Below are 15,233 nucleotides of genomic sequence, written 5' to 3'. Positions count from 1 at the left end.
CGAGCAGATTCAAAATACGAATTCTACATCCTAAGCCATATAGTGGTCTAAGTTAAGTTCTGGTGGAGTAGGAGATAATAATGTCAAATTTCCACCAGTTTCCATACTATATATACTGTATCTTATGTTCTGACACAATTCCAAGTACTTCCCTAGGCTTGGAGAATTCTAACCAAAATACTTTTGAATCTAGTCTTAAAACAATGAAAATGTTTCTGTTTGCTGTTAGTTTGTAAATGCTAGTCTTCGAGTTTACGCATAAGCTCTTTCTTCTGAAGGCTGAATATTCAGAATTTTCTCTCATTTTCTCAACCTTCCCTGAGCAAAGAATGAAAAGTTTGCCACGTTCTACTCCAAAGAAAGGTTGCTGTGCAGGAATTTTTATTAAAAATAGAACGATACCATGTTACAACACCTTGTCATTCCAATACAGTAGCAGAGACTTCAAAAATAAACAGCACTTACTAGTAAAATGGTTCCTTGTATGTTTCTGAAGTCAAGTGTTTCCAACATGCAAAGATTCTATTGATTTGTGTGTTGGTGTCTGACTACCTGGTTTGATTTCATAATAGACATAAGAAGTACGTTACAAAAGAAGAATATAATTACATCTGGCAGCGACTGAACTTCCTTTTATAAGCTACATGTGTAGAAGAAGCTTTTTTCTTAAATTATTATTTTTTATTTAACATTTCTGACCTAGACCACAGTAACCAGAACCTCTGAAATGAGCAAGGTGGGACCTTAGGTGTTTTCCAAGAAGTAAGATGTACCATAAACTTAGCTCTTCTAACATTTGTAACATACCATAAATAACTATTCCTATTTTGAAATAAACACACTGCAGAAAAAAGCACCGTGGATTATAACAGATGGAACATTTGTCTACATAAATTGCACATGGGAAATATAGCAGTGAATAAGAAGCAGGCAGAAGCTTGCCTGGGGAAGATAGGAAAACAGCGGGGCTGGACAGGTGGTAACATTGCTCACAGTAAGGTAGCTATGACGCCCAAGCAGATGTCCATCTTGTAGGGCAGCAGCAGTATCCTGCCATCCTTGACTTGTCTGCAGAGCTGTTATCAGGACCACAGCACCATTCTGGTTGCTGCTAAGCTTGCTGCTGTTTTGTTGGGTTTTTTTCTTTCTTATCATTTTTATATCCTACGTTTCAAGTTTCCTGCTCTCTTTGTCTCCACTTCCTTTACTGATCAATCTGTTAGCAAACTCTGATTACAACCTGTATAAAAATGTTATTTCTTCTCTTAACCATATAGGCTAGGTTCCCAGCTTTGCTCTTTTTGGTTTTCAATTGCTCTGCTAATATGCTGATGGAGCTGTGTTGTCAGAATGAGATTCTCAGTAGCTTGTTGGTAAGGCTCCCTCTTGAGTTCTTACATTTAATTTGTCTGTAATAATGCAAAGCAGCTTTTCCAAGGTTCTTCATAAATGGATCTGAAAGAACCCGAGTTGTCCCAGGATTAAAGGAGGAATCCTCACATGGATGTGTAACTGATGGTAGATAGGGAAGAAGAAATAAAAACATCTCATGATGGAGGGTGCTACCAATGCACTGTCCCAAGGATCCATCTAGGACCAGTCTTGCTCAGCATCTCCATGGATGGACTAGAAGAGGGAGCATAGAGGAACTGCAAAATGGTCTCTCACTGTCAAACATCATGAGGTGAAACTAAAATGAAATGCAAGGAGTTGCAAAAGAATCTTGGAGTGAGTGACTGCTGAGTGACATTACCAGCAGATGGGAGTTCAGTGTGGAAAACTGTAAGGGAAAAAGTATGCAGGAAAACAATTTACATTTACATACTGTAGTTCCTATCAGTCAAAAAAGAAATCTGGGTTGTCACTGATTTCGAAACAGTCAAAAGATAAAACAACGTTAGGAAAGGAATGGAGAATAAGGGAAACAACACTGTGATATCTCCATATAAATCCATATTTTTCCTATAGACTGCTCTGTGTCTTCTGTTTTCAAAATGATACCGTAGCATGGAAACTCACTGTCACAAAATGTAACATTTGCATGTTAGAGGTTTCTTTACCTGCAAGTCACAAACAAAACCAGTGAGGCATTTCTGAACTGCAGGCTGGGTAGAAATGCCACGTGTCTGACATCAAAGATTTGTCTTCAGGTCCTGATTTGCCCTTGGATAAACAAGGGATTTTGCTCATGAAGGGACTTCATTTGAACTTGTTAGCTCTGAGGTGGGGTGGACGATCTGCTGGTGAGCTGTGCCTGCATGCCACTTGTCAAGTTTGGGCTGATGCTGATGTCCTCTCTGACAACATGCCAACGGTAACCCTGTAGCCATGTATTTATGGCAGCAGAGGAAGCTTGTGTAGCTTCAGAAGCACACAGAAACCGCCTTCTGTGGCTATACAGGTACGTGCATTTAGGTTATGGCACTACAATCAGTCTTTGTCAGGAAATGATTTTGTTTATTGCAGAAGCACAGCTCGACAGTAAAAAAAAGGCCATCTTCTTTAAGTCTCATAAATGCTGATTGGGGAAAAAAAAGGCTGTTAAGTTTCCATGTTCCCCACAGAAAAATTGCAGTATTTTTCTAAAATTGTGTAAGGCATGCTGTTATACATAGATTTGGCTTCCTGCCGTGGCATGCCCCATTTCTTTCATATCAAATTGCATTTTTTGAGATGCTTATGAGTAGGAGAAAATCCACTTTCTGACAGTCCTGCGAATCATAATGGATAAGTGGGCACGAAGCAGGAAAGGGAAGAAACATCCTGAGTGTTGCATGGCCTTTATTAATATTGAGCAGAATATAAGTGCCGGAAAGTATCTTAGTACTCCAGACAGGCAATTAAAATTACATGGGGACCGAGAGCTCATTAAGAAACATGAGACTGATTGTACCATGCTGTGCCACTGCCCCCAAAGAGCATCATTTCGTTGAATCTTGCTTTTTATAGACCTTTCTCTTGCCCCCTTGTTACAGAAGCTGCACGTACACAAACAGAAGATGTACCTTCTGTATCCTCTTCTTCCACATTTTGTAGTGGAGACATCAGTTCTTATCTCAGGTTAATGTCTCTGTACACAACAGACGAGCACAATCTCCAAGCTAAATGGGTGCATTAAGGATGACCCCATGGTCAAGATGAGATGCTCTCTACCATGACTATGTCTCTCTACACTACATTTCATCCCAGATTTCAAATGTTTGCTTACAGGCTACTGCATTCCCTGGAGGACAAGTTGCTCTGTATCTTGCTACCTTATAATTGACTGTCTTACAATCAACTGCAGTATTTTTGTTCAGGGTTTGTCGCATTTTAGCCTTTTATTAATCTCGTGTTATACCAGAAGCTACCTGTAAAATATTGTGTTGGCAGAAATGTGTTCTTTTCATCCACACAACACAGAAATTCAGGGATTCCTGCAAGTTTCAGTTGTCAGCCTAAACTCAAGAGTGCGGGTAACACAAGAAAATCTTTATAGAGTGGTGGATTTTCTTAAGATCCGGTTTCATGTTATGCTTAATCCAGTTTAAGTGCAGTCTGCTGCCAAAGTGCAGATCCTGCTCTTCCTTTTTTCAGCCCTGGCTCTCTCCCGTGTTTTAGCAATCACGTCTGCATGGCAATTCCAACATATGATCCCACAGGAAATGCATCCACAGCTGGCTGGGTGAGTCCTCTGTGCCTTGCTGAGCTGAGCCCCCTGTCCCACAGCAGGGAAAGGAATACCACGATGGGGGGCAAAAGGAGGTCAGCTCACCCAGTTCAGTGGAAGCCTGCAATGAGCTTGGCTGAGATACGAAGGGATCATCCACCCAGGATGTCCTCTGTGGGGTGGGTTGATGGCTCCAGCTCCCTGACACCACCAAGCCACCTTCTCAGCTTGCAGCAAGGACTGTTCCTGCCCCCACAAGAATGCTCAGAGCGTGTGCTCTGAGCCGTCCCCATCGCTCCCGTCCCACAGCCTTCTAAAACGAGGTACCCGGTAAGCTCCTGTAGCACTCACTGTACTCTGACAATCTCCTGCCATTTTCCACCTCCTCCTGTAGCCTTCCTTTCATTCACAGAAATCTGCCGCAGACTCCCACTTGCATCAGACCTTCGCCAAGATCCCAAAGCAGCCTCGTGCTCCTTTGGCTTTTGCTGTCACTGACTCAGTTTTCCTCCTGTCTTTCTCAAGGGAGCAGGTTTCCTGGCGGCTTTGAACTGAGCATAGTTCTTCTTTCAGCTGAGAATGGGTACCTGGGGTTTTGCATGCAAAGAAGAGCAAGTTTTACTGCACCACATCTGCCCTGGCGTTCTTCCACCCCGCTGTCTCCAGGCAGCAGTGGGATTCACCTCAGCGCCACAGCTGCCTGTAGAAACGGCCAGAGGAACTGCAGGGCACGAAACAAAATGGCTGCTCTTAGCTTCTGAGGAGGCTTACATGAGAAATACACAGATGGTCTGTTCTTCCTGGATCAGGTTCTAGTTTCTCATCTTAATACTGCAACTGTATTACGCACCTACTCTGAGTCCTGTTCATTCTACTTCTTGCACCTGGGAGAACTCCTGCTCCCAGCTGCCCCTCCTGCCCCACTCTCCCTTGGCCATGGCCCTCTGCTCCCTTCTCTTGAGAAGCTCCCCAGTAGCATCGTGCCAGCCGTCTCCAACCGATGAGGAAAAGCGGCTGTAGATATATGTGCTCAAAGGCTCAGGCAGAGCAAGCTAAAGCCAAGATTCTCATGGACGTCACTAGACTTTGGGGTTTTGCTGTTCCTGGGCAGCACATCAGCTTCTCAGCCCAAGGCATGTCTTCATTTCCCAAGTTTATCAGACACTGTAGCCAGTCACTTATTTCCACAAGCAATTTTCTCAGAGAGCAAGCTTTGCTTGCATTTCCTCACTCCTAGCAAAGGCCTGGCTAGAGGTGCCCCAGGAGTTCCCATCTCTTAACTCCTCCCATCCCAAAGCTTTGGGGCAGTATCCCAAAGTCACACACATCAGCCCTTCCCTTGCTGTTTCAGACTGCAATACCAATCTTGCGGCATGACCAGATTTAGACGACAGCATCAAACTCTCTTTATATAATTCCATATTGGATTTCAGCAGTTTTGACAGGGTTTCAGAAGTTTTAAGACTGCAGAAGTAATTTCTGACGGTGCCACCAGGGGGCCATCGCTTGACTAGACACGTCAAGATGTCTCTATTTTCCTAAGCGCACAACGTCCCCTCGTCTTCAAAGCACAAGCCTTCAGAGCACAGGCCTTATGAGGAGTGGCTGAAGGAGCTGGGCTTGTTCAGTCGGGAGAAGAGGAGGCTCAGGGGAGACCCTATCACTTTCTGCAGTGACCTGAAAGGGCGTTGTGGTGAGATGGGGATCAGCCTCTACTCCTGCGTAACTAGTGATAGGACTAGAGGGAATGGCTTCAAGTTGCACCAGGGAGGTTCAGGTTGGATAACAGGAAAAAATTCTTCTCAAAAAGGGTGGTCAAGTGCTGGAACGGACTGTCCAGGGAGGTGTTTAAGCCAGAGTCCCCGGAACTGTTCAAGAAACATTGAGATGCTGTACTTTGGGACATGGTTTAGTGGGGAAATACTGGTGGTAGGTGGACGGTTGGACTGGGTGGTGTTGGATGTCTTTTCTCACCTTGGTGATTCTTGGATTCTATGAAAAGCAGTGGTGATATATTCACCAGGTGATTTTTGTTTGTTTGTTTGTTGTAGGATAACCCAGAGCTGGGAGAACTAGTGGAAGATCATTGGGGAGCAATGAAGAGGAAGGGCCTTGGCCGCACCAGGCTCAGTGCCTCTGCACTTTTCCAGCCACTTGTGTGTAGTCTTCTGCCATCTGGTGGCTGGAAACGACGAGTTGGTGCCAGCAGGGGAAATGTGCTCCCAGACACAATATCCCCTGGGCTGGAATCCAATGTCCTGGCCATAAAATGAAGGAAGGGGTGCAAGGGGTCTGGAGTTCATGAAAAGCATTAAACAGATGAAGGAAATGCTTGTGTATGTTATTCCTATTAGTACTAAAGAGAATGAGTAGTCCCAGAGCGTAGCCTTGTGGCCAAAAGCCCAACCTGGACCAAACGTAGCCCTCATTTTCATGCTCATCCAGGCCGCTGATGGCTGTGACTTGGGTGAGCTCCTGCAGCAGTGACAGCCCTGCCCACCCACGTGTGGGAACAGATTGCAGCACAAGATGTGCTCAGCGTCGTTACTTCAGTTTGGTGCTCACAGCATTGATCCTATCACCCTGCTGAGGTACAGCAAGGGCCCGAAGCAGCTGTGCCAGTTGAATTAACCTTTACTTGAAATACTTTTGCTGGATAAGACCTCCGGGATATAGGACTCCTCTCTAAGTAAAGACATTTCCAATTTTTCATACCAAGGATGCACAACATAGCTCCGCGACTCCTGATTTAAAAAACGTTCATCAAAATCAAATCAAGTTAGTTTCGCAACTGTAAGGAGTGAATGTTCAGTATGAAGTAAAAAAGGCCTATCTGGGCTATACCAGAAAGAAACGGTCTGGGACATGCACTGTCAGCAGCTGAGTCTCAGAGGTGGAGGACAGATGCAGTTTCACATGGGCAGGCAGCTGAGATTTCACCTTAATCTCATCAGAGTTTTATCTGCCGCTCACAGCAGACACAGGTCGCGTGAGGAGTGGCTACAGCAGATAGAGAGCAAGTGCTGCAAAAGGGCCCTGCTCAGCTTTGCTCCTGGCTCTTGCATCATGTTTATGCATTTTTTTCTTCAGCTACACGGCTTCCTAGCTGCACACCGTATTCCCTCCTCACTTCTGAAATGCAGCCTGTCATCCCCCAAGACAGCCACTTTCACCAGAACAGTCTCCTTACGACTGTTGCAGGTCTTGCAGCCATTTTGACGTTTCAGGGAAAGCCAGCCTTTTCTTTCCCATATGTCCGCTGCCAAGGCAAGGCTGTGTCACTGAGCTCTGTGCTAAGCAGGTTTCCTTAAGGACGCTCTGGCTGTAGCACTGCAGAGGGATGTCAGTTCAGTGTTTTCTACATCGCTGTGATAAAAATAATATCATCTAGTTTCTCTGAGCTGTCCCATTGCAGAAAAGCTCTGGGATGTGCATCTTTCTGAAGATGACCCTTCACAAAATCACAAGTCGTTTGGCCACATCTGCTGCCCAAGAAAGCAACGATGAAGACTACACAGCAAAAAACTGCACCTGCTTCTGGCCTCACCCATGACACCACACTGCCAATGCCCTCCCTTTCAACCAAGCTCATACTGCTCCCAGCTCTTCAAGCTCTCTGCACTGATCAAACCTCTACCCCAGGCCCTCCTCCCCAACGACATCCCAACACCCAGCTCTCCTGCTGGGTCTTTGTGGCCATAATATTGCTGAGAGCCTTCAGGTGTGGCAACAGTTTGCGGGCTGGTTCAACCCAGTTCCATGACCATCGGGGCGGAGGGATTTCTCAAAATGTGTGCCTCCAGAAAAATGGAACAGGGGAACCCAAAATAATTAAAGACAGTGGCAACAATCTGAGGAGGAGCAAAGTAATTTACTAAATATGGCATCGGAATGCAAGACAACACACCATAACACAATATAATCAGAATTGAAGCTAATAAATCAAATATAATGAGAGAGTGAATGTCCAGAAGACGGATAGGCCTCACCACAACGCAGAGGTGAGATGCGCAGTCCAGTTGAGCAGCAGGGAGATGGGAGGAGAGCCGACGAAGAAGAGCGGACAAAAAAGAGCCCATCAGGTGACCTTGCCAGGAGTTGTATCTCCTCTCTGTGACCGCAAAGTACCCTGAGGGATGTAGTTCTTCTTCTGTTCAGGGCAGGTACCCAGGACTTGAGCATTAACAGTTAAACTCCCAGTGTCCCACATGATGTTATGATGTGGAATACCGAAAACCAAAAGTCACAAAACCGTGACAATCAGTTCCAAGTACTGCAAGTCTAACAAAACCCAGTAACAAGTGATAATCTTTATATACTTGCTTTGGGTTCTTTGGGTGACTTACTATTCTTGTCTCCTGTCACATGGAAATTACATGTAAGCTATTCTAACTGAGCCACCAGTCAGATTCTCCTTGTAGAATTACAATCTTGTGGATGTCACACATTGCACAGCAAAAGCCTGGAAGCTATTATCCTTTCCATGCCATGCTATGCTGTAAACAGCTCTGAGCTATGGCTGACAGACTGTTCTCCAGTGCCACATTCCGTGAAGAATAAAGCTCGGAAAAGTTTAATCAGATTTGCTGTTTTTTTGTTTATACCTCTGAAGATCTTTTACTAGTCCAAGCAAAAATGTCTTTATTTTCTCCTGATAATATACGTGCTAAAGGAATTGAAGGAAAGGACTTGGAAAAATTAAATGAGGGAAACAGGGATTGTAATGAAAGAAGGACATTGGGAAGAACAGTAGCAGTTGCACTAGAGCAGGACCTTGAAGGACCCAGGATGAGTTTTGCCCCCAGTGGACTGAATGCAGTGTGCACACAGCAGGGTAAAGATGTTTGTTTTCTGGTAGATATGGGTGCCTCCCACTCTGTGCTGCATCCACATTACTACCCGTAGATGATTTTTGTAGCAGTAGTACGAGCTACTGGTCAACAAGAGAAAGCTTATGAATTAAATAAAAAGTGGAGCTAATGGTAAAGCAAGAAACAATGGGAGTAAGCAACTGTAGCTGTAAATAGCTTTCTGCACTTTGTTTTGTAGAGAGATCTAATTCAGTGGTTTGTTCTGTTTTGTGAGCAGGTGTTCCACCTGGGCTCTGTGTCATGCGCTGGCCATGCAGATGCGGAGCACAAGTGGAAAAAACCTCGCAGACCTTGAGAAGAATAAAAGCAGGAGAGTCTGCGATGGGTGAGAAAGGAAAAGTGATCTTTGAAGCAGGGGACGCCCTGCTGTCGCTGCCTTTCGCATCCACCACCAGAACGTACCTTGTACCTTCTCTGCCATTTCGGCAGTTTGCCATCTCTCAGGAGTCAATAAGTAATAACAAATTAGCTTAGAAAGTTTCCATTTCGCACTTATGGAATTGTCTAAAATAAATGCCTGTAGGAGTGTGTCCATATTGACCAAAAAATCGTAACCTCCTACTTAACTTTTATGTTTAGAGTGTTATCAATCAAGGCTTTGATTGAGTTGTGATGATTATGTTATTAATATAATTAGTGCTATTATTTTATAGCGTGGTAACAGTTTGTTAATTAAAAAAAATGGGAAAAGTTGTAAAGGAGGATAGAATGCTAAAAAAGGAAACTTGTAAATGTGTATCAGTTTTGTGAGAACCTGTAATAAGCGATTTGGATTGTTCATATCTGAGTCCATACAAGGACCCAACTGGACCGAGAGTGCTGAAAGGAAGCTCATGCTGCATAGAAGCTGAAAGGAAGTTCACGCTGGAAGAAGTGCTATGCTGAAAGAAGCAATCCTGTGCACAGACCCGCTTTTCTCTGAATGAAGGAACAGGTCCAAGATGAACTCTTTGGAATATATTCAGGGGTCTCTAGGGGCTTTTGCAGGATGGATACAGAATTTGTTAAAATTAGGATTAGTTTGTCTCTTTTCTTTTTTCTGTGCTTTGTGTTCCATGCTTGTTGCAGTGTATACAGAAATTGATACAGGATGCTATCCACCATGCCTTTTTTATTAATAAAGAAGGGGGAGATGTAGGGGAAGATGTAACTGTGAGCAAGTCAGCAAAGTGTTTATCAGAGTCCTTGATAGACCCTATCAGTGTGAAACCTTAGGAGTCTGGAGTGTAAGACAGAGAGCAAATGGTATCTGTTTGTGTCTAAGGGTAAACAGGAGGTTCTGTTTGTATGCACTGTTAGTCTTATCACACTTAAGAAACCTTTCATCCTTTATCACTGCTTAATTAACTGATTAGAGGGACAGGAATTCCTGGCTTGTAAGTGAATGGTATATAATGTGTATGTTGAACACAATAAAGCAGAACTATTCTGAAAACTATACTGATGCTACAAGGAACTGTGAGAGCTCTCTAACTCGACTGAGCACCGACAATTCAGATTTGCAGTTTTTTTCCCAAAATAAAATTTGCCAAAATACTGTTCCACCTCAAATATTAAGTCACTATATACCTTTTTTCCTTTTCTTTTCTTTCCTTTTTTTTTTTTTTTTTTTTTTGTTCTGGTGCCTTGCTAACATTGTCTGTCCATGTGAAAAATTATTCCAACTTCAGACTGGTAAATGAAAGTTAATGCTTCACAGCATGCCTTATGCAAAGGAGGCTATTCTGTGACTGTGCAGCCCTTTCCAAATAGGAAAACTAACCTAGATTCTCAAATGCCAGATAATTTCCCTGTCACCTTTGTGTTATAGCTATGTAATGAAAGCTGTGGGACAACCCAAAGCAAGACGAGTGCCTTTTAATCTTACAGAACGGAATCCATACATTTAAAAATCTGACAAATAAATTTGTCAGGACTGTCATTCACACCTGTTGCAGATAGGAGTGTTTGCTGTTATCCTGTTACCCCATTATTCTCTTCTTTGAATTTTAGCGGCTCGCTCATTTGTATGACACTCTTCATCGTGCATACAGTAAAGTAACAGAAGTTATGCATACAGGCAAGAGACTGCTAGGAACTTACTTCAGGGTAGCATTCTTTGGACAGGTGAGTAGCACTTATCGTTACTGCAGTATGCAATGAGAAAAGCCTTCATTTATTTTACAAGATGCACAGTTTCATCATTTTTGCTGATACCACGATATAAAAAGCACAAGAAATACGTCCTAAAATAAGTAGTTAAACATGTCAATAACTTGCTTTGAAATATTTACCAGTTCCAAAACAGTTCTTTCTTATTTTCCTCAGTAAATTTTTTGCTTTTTTTCCTTTCTTCTTTTATTTACTACCTTAAGGCAGCGGTAAGTTTTCTGTAATGTCAGTTCTCAGCAATGCATTGACTTAATGTCTGTGGTGCTGCAGTGTGGTTGGCAAGGCTGCTTCTTAGATTGGTGTGCATTCAGAGCCACTGCAATTAAGAAAAATAATAACATTAAGTTCCATGTGGAGAACAAGTCGTTCTCGCCCATACATCGGGATGCATGCTTCAAACAAAAGTTCCGGCTGTGTACTGAGCAGCTTCACATCCTGCAGTACGTGTTTACACTGCATACGTATCAGTATGGTAGCACGCAGTACCCAGTAATGCACCTTCCACATGCACAGCCCAGTCGGTAGCTGTTAGCAGAGCATGGAGACTTGTGACATACTCTGAGTGGTGTAACTTTACATGTATTCTGTTGTCTTTTATAACCTCATAGCAATACCAGTTTACAGACAGTGAAACAGATGTTGAGGTAATTATAGTAACTGCTCGTAAAGCGAGCAATGCAGTAACAACTACTGCATTTCACTGTAGTTTGGTGTGGGTATTTTTGTCAATCTGCCCTGTGTTTACATATGATATGTTGCGCTTTTCTCTTTTGTCTGTTACATTTTATGACAGAAATATATTTACTTTCTGATTTCAAACATGAATTCAGACATGGCTTTTTGTTTTAAGTCAGTCCCCTGTTTCACTTTCCACACAGTCTGTGTAACATTTGGCTATGGTTTCAAAAAAGAGCTCTAAGTAATGGAAATAAAGAAGCGTGGGCCAGAATGGTACAGCACAGAATTAAGATGTTTTCCTAAATCAAATTTCAAACTGTTGTCAAAATCCTTGTTTGTGGATCAGATAGTTGTACAAGGCATGTTGTGGCAAGTGAAACAGTACTGACAGTTCACTTTTAAAGTAAAAGTGAAGAAAATTCTTCTGTATCAAGGGCTTGGCACACCATAGCATTGCAACAAACCTTACAGTTTTAACTTTGTGTGTTTCCATTATCTTTCATTCGTTCTGTAGTAGATGATTATTTTTCTCTTTTTTCTGTTCTGTTTGTTTGTTTGTTTTAGTTTTCTTAGGAAGCCTTTTATTTAACTTAGATTTTATTTGTTGATTTATATTTGCCTGAAACCTGATGTTTGATGTTGGTTTCCTTTGAACCACAAACATGTTCATCTTAACCGTTGTTCAGTGTGGCTTTTTATTTTTTTCCAATATTTTGTTTACTTAATTGTTTCTTTGCAGGGATTCTTTGAGGATGAAGATGGAAAGGAGTATATTTATAAAGAGCCTAAACTCACACCTCTTTCAGAGATTTCTCAAAGACTCCAGAAACTCTACTCTGACAAATTTGGATCTGAAAATGTCAAAATGATTCAGGATTCTGGCAAAGTATGTTGTTTATTCTCTCTACAGGATTCCAGTACATCACTTATTCCCATGAATCCACTTGAAATAATATGGGATCACTGTCATTTACTCATTTGGTGCACAACATGCATGTATAAAAACTGCTGGTTGAAGGTCATGGGAGAATCACCTCCTTCCAACCTCATCCACTCTGTACTTCTGTTATGCTGTAGAAGACCCTGCTTCAGCAGGGAGCTGGGGAGTAGATGATCTCCAGAGATCCTCTCCAACCTCAACCATTCTGAGATTAAGGACAGGGATATTATTGCCACATTCATATCAATGCTGTTGCCAGTGCGGTATTAAACTGTGGGTCTCCCAAGATGCTCCTCTGTTATCATTTTTACCTGGAACGTGCTCTTAGTAAAAAATTAAGGATCTAAACAAGATTAGTGCTGTAGAAGTGTTTCCTTCCACCACCACCACCTTGCCAAAGTCTCGTTAAATATTTTTCTGAGATAAAATTTGCCATTTATCTCTTGAGATTAGGTTAGTACTGTTGGAAGAGACCTTCAAAGATCATCAAGTCCAACTACTTTGGCCTCCTTGGGCTCCTCCTGCTGCTTTTAAGTTTTGTCGTAGGAATAGTTGGAACCTTTGAATGAGAAAGAATTACGGTAACCCGTAGGCTGAGAAGGCACAAGATGCCTTTCTGCATTCCTTTCATTCCCTTCGTCAGCCAGTTCAAGGCTTCAGACTCCACGTTGATTTTCTCACAGTCTAACTTCTTGTCTCTTCTGTTCACTGATCATATAAGCAAGATCACAAAGTGCTGTGCTTCTCAACCACTTACATTCAGCAACGGTGGGCTTTTCAATACTTCTGCTCAAACTGGAACTTTAAAGGAAGGGAGAACTTACGCAAGGGTTTAATTTCATGTGTTGGAAGATGAGATTTATATTGTACTCTGTTTTTCACAGCTCTTGCAGTGTACTCCAAATAAAGGCTTTAAACGTACCGAATTCTTTTCAAATAATTATAATCTGTCTGTTTGTCAGCATTCGTAGGGAACATTTCTATCAATTATGCTGGAATGAACCCATAAATTACAGTGAAGTTCCAGTCTAGTAATCAGAAAATATTGCGGATTTCTGTATCAAGCAGCATGTCCCATTAAAAACTGGCAGCAGATGGGTGACTTGAGTTCTATTCACATTTGCTCCAGCATTTAAAAGCTGACTTCAGGTGTATATCTGCATCACTGCTTTTCACAGTTTATAAAAGCCAATGGCTCACGATCAGGCAGAGATAACAAACATTTGGCAGGGGACTGAAATGGCAAGAGACAACACTTAGAGGGGCGCATAAGTTTAGGGTCACCTCTTTATCTAATGATGGGGGGAATTTACAAGAAAAAATGTGATTGGTCCATTTAGGGGATTGGGACCCCATTGGGCAATGATTTTAGGAAGCCTCATCTACTGCTACTGGAGGTCAGCTGCCAGTTTTACAAAATTAAAAACTTGGCACTCCAAACTGAACATGAAGCCTACGACATGGCCCCCAGCTTACTCTTTGGGATCAGTATAGGGTGTCACAACTAGGACAGCCAGTTGGTAGAAGTGCCTTCTGGAGGTAAGATCTGCACTGTCTAAAAGGTACATTTTTATTTTCAGCTGTTCACTTTTTATGTATTGCTAGTTTTGCTCTCCAGTATCTTCTTGTATCGGCCATCATGGAGGACAGGATTTGTTTTTGTTTCCACTCTTTTTTTTTTTTCACAGGTTACACATGTAGTTCTTTACTTTGAAGAAAGAGTTGCAAGAAAGGAAAACAGATTTTGAAAGGACTCATAACATTCGTCGCTTTATGTTTGAGATGCCTTTCACTCAAGTTTGGGATCCATCTTGTTTGGTCCAAGTAACATAAACATTATGACAACTAATGGATATTTTCACCACTGCTGTTAATATTAGGAAGTCTACCAAACTCTTCATAAAATGACTGTAGTAATCATTTTGCCTTCTCACATTAAGTTTATTGTCATTTTCTATGGCACGGCATCAAATTCATATCTTGCTGCTGCTCATATCAGGTTTTTCCCAACCGCTCATCCTGGTTTAATTTGCTTTACGCCAGTAATTTTCAAATGAGTGAAAGTGAGAGATCAGATGTTTTTTCAAGTGCATGAGGAAAACCAGATGTCTGTCGGGAAGATTTATCTATCTCTCTACAAGAAAATGCTTCAAACAGCTGGATGGGTACGTTTCAGTGGACATTTAATGTTTGAAAAAATTGAATTTGAGGCCTGGAAGATGTCTGGTCAGAAATTGGCTTCATGCTTTTGCACTAGTCAACATTTTTAGCACAACAACTACGAAGGGAGCTGAAACTTCTGATACAGCTATTAAGTAATGAGTTTTTTTTTTTCAATTGCATGAGTTGTAAATGAAACAGATAAGTTCTCAAGGGCATACAGATAACTGCAAGAAATAGCCTTAGTTAAGCAAAACTGTTCTCTTGATTGCTCAATCCCCAACTCTGAGAACTCTCTGTATGCTACGTAGTGAGAGGTAAGTTCAGAATTATATTTGATTTAGTAAAGATTTAGAAGCCACTTTAACCATAATAATCAATATCAAGGAATGTAAGGCAGCAAACACCTTTTATACGTTTGATAAGTGGAGGAATTGTCAGCATAACTATTTAGCTTGTGACAAAAATAAGAATCATAGAATCACAAGGTTGGAAAGGACCTATAAGATCATCTAGTCCAACCATCCTCCCATTACCCTTGCCACCACAAGCACTAAACCATATCTTGCAGCACGTCATCCACACACCTCTTGAACACTGCCAGGGACGGTGACTCCACCACCTCCCTGGGCAGCCATTGCAGTGCCTGACCACTTTCTGAAAGAAAAAGTTCTTCCTTATGTCCAACCTAAACCTCCTCTGGTACAACTTGTGACCATTTCCTCAGGTCCTGTTTGTTGCCTGGGAGAAGAGGCCAAACCCGTCCTCACCATAACCTCCTTTC

This window comes from Lagopus muta, chromosome 1 (assembly GCF_023343835.1).
Source record: "Lagopus muta isolate bLagMut1 chromosome 1, bLagMut1 primary, whole genome shotgun sequence".
Classification (NCBI taxonomy): domain Eukaryota; kingdom Metazoa; phylum Chordata; class Aves; order Galliformes; family Phasianidae; genus Lagopus; species Lagopus muta.
The sequence above is the reverse complement of the archived record's forward strand: the minus strand, read 5'-3'. Positions refer to the sequence as shown.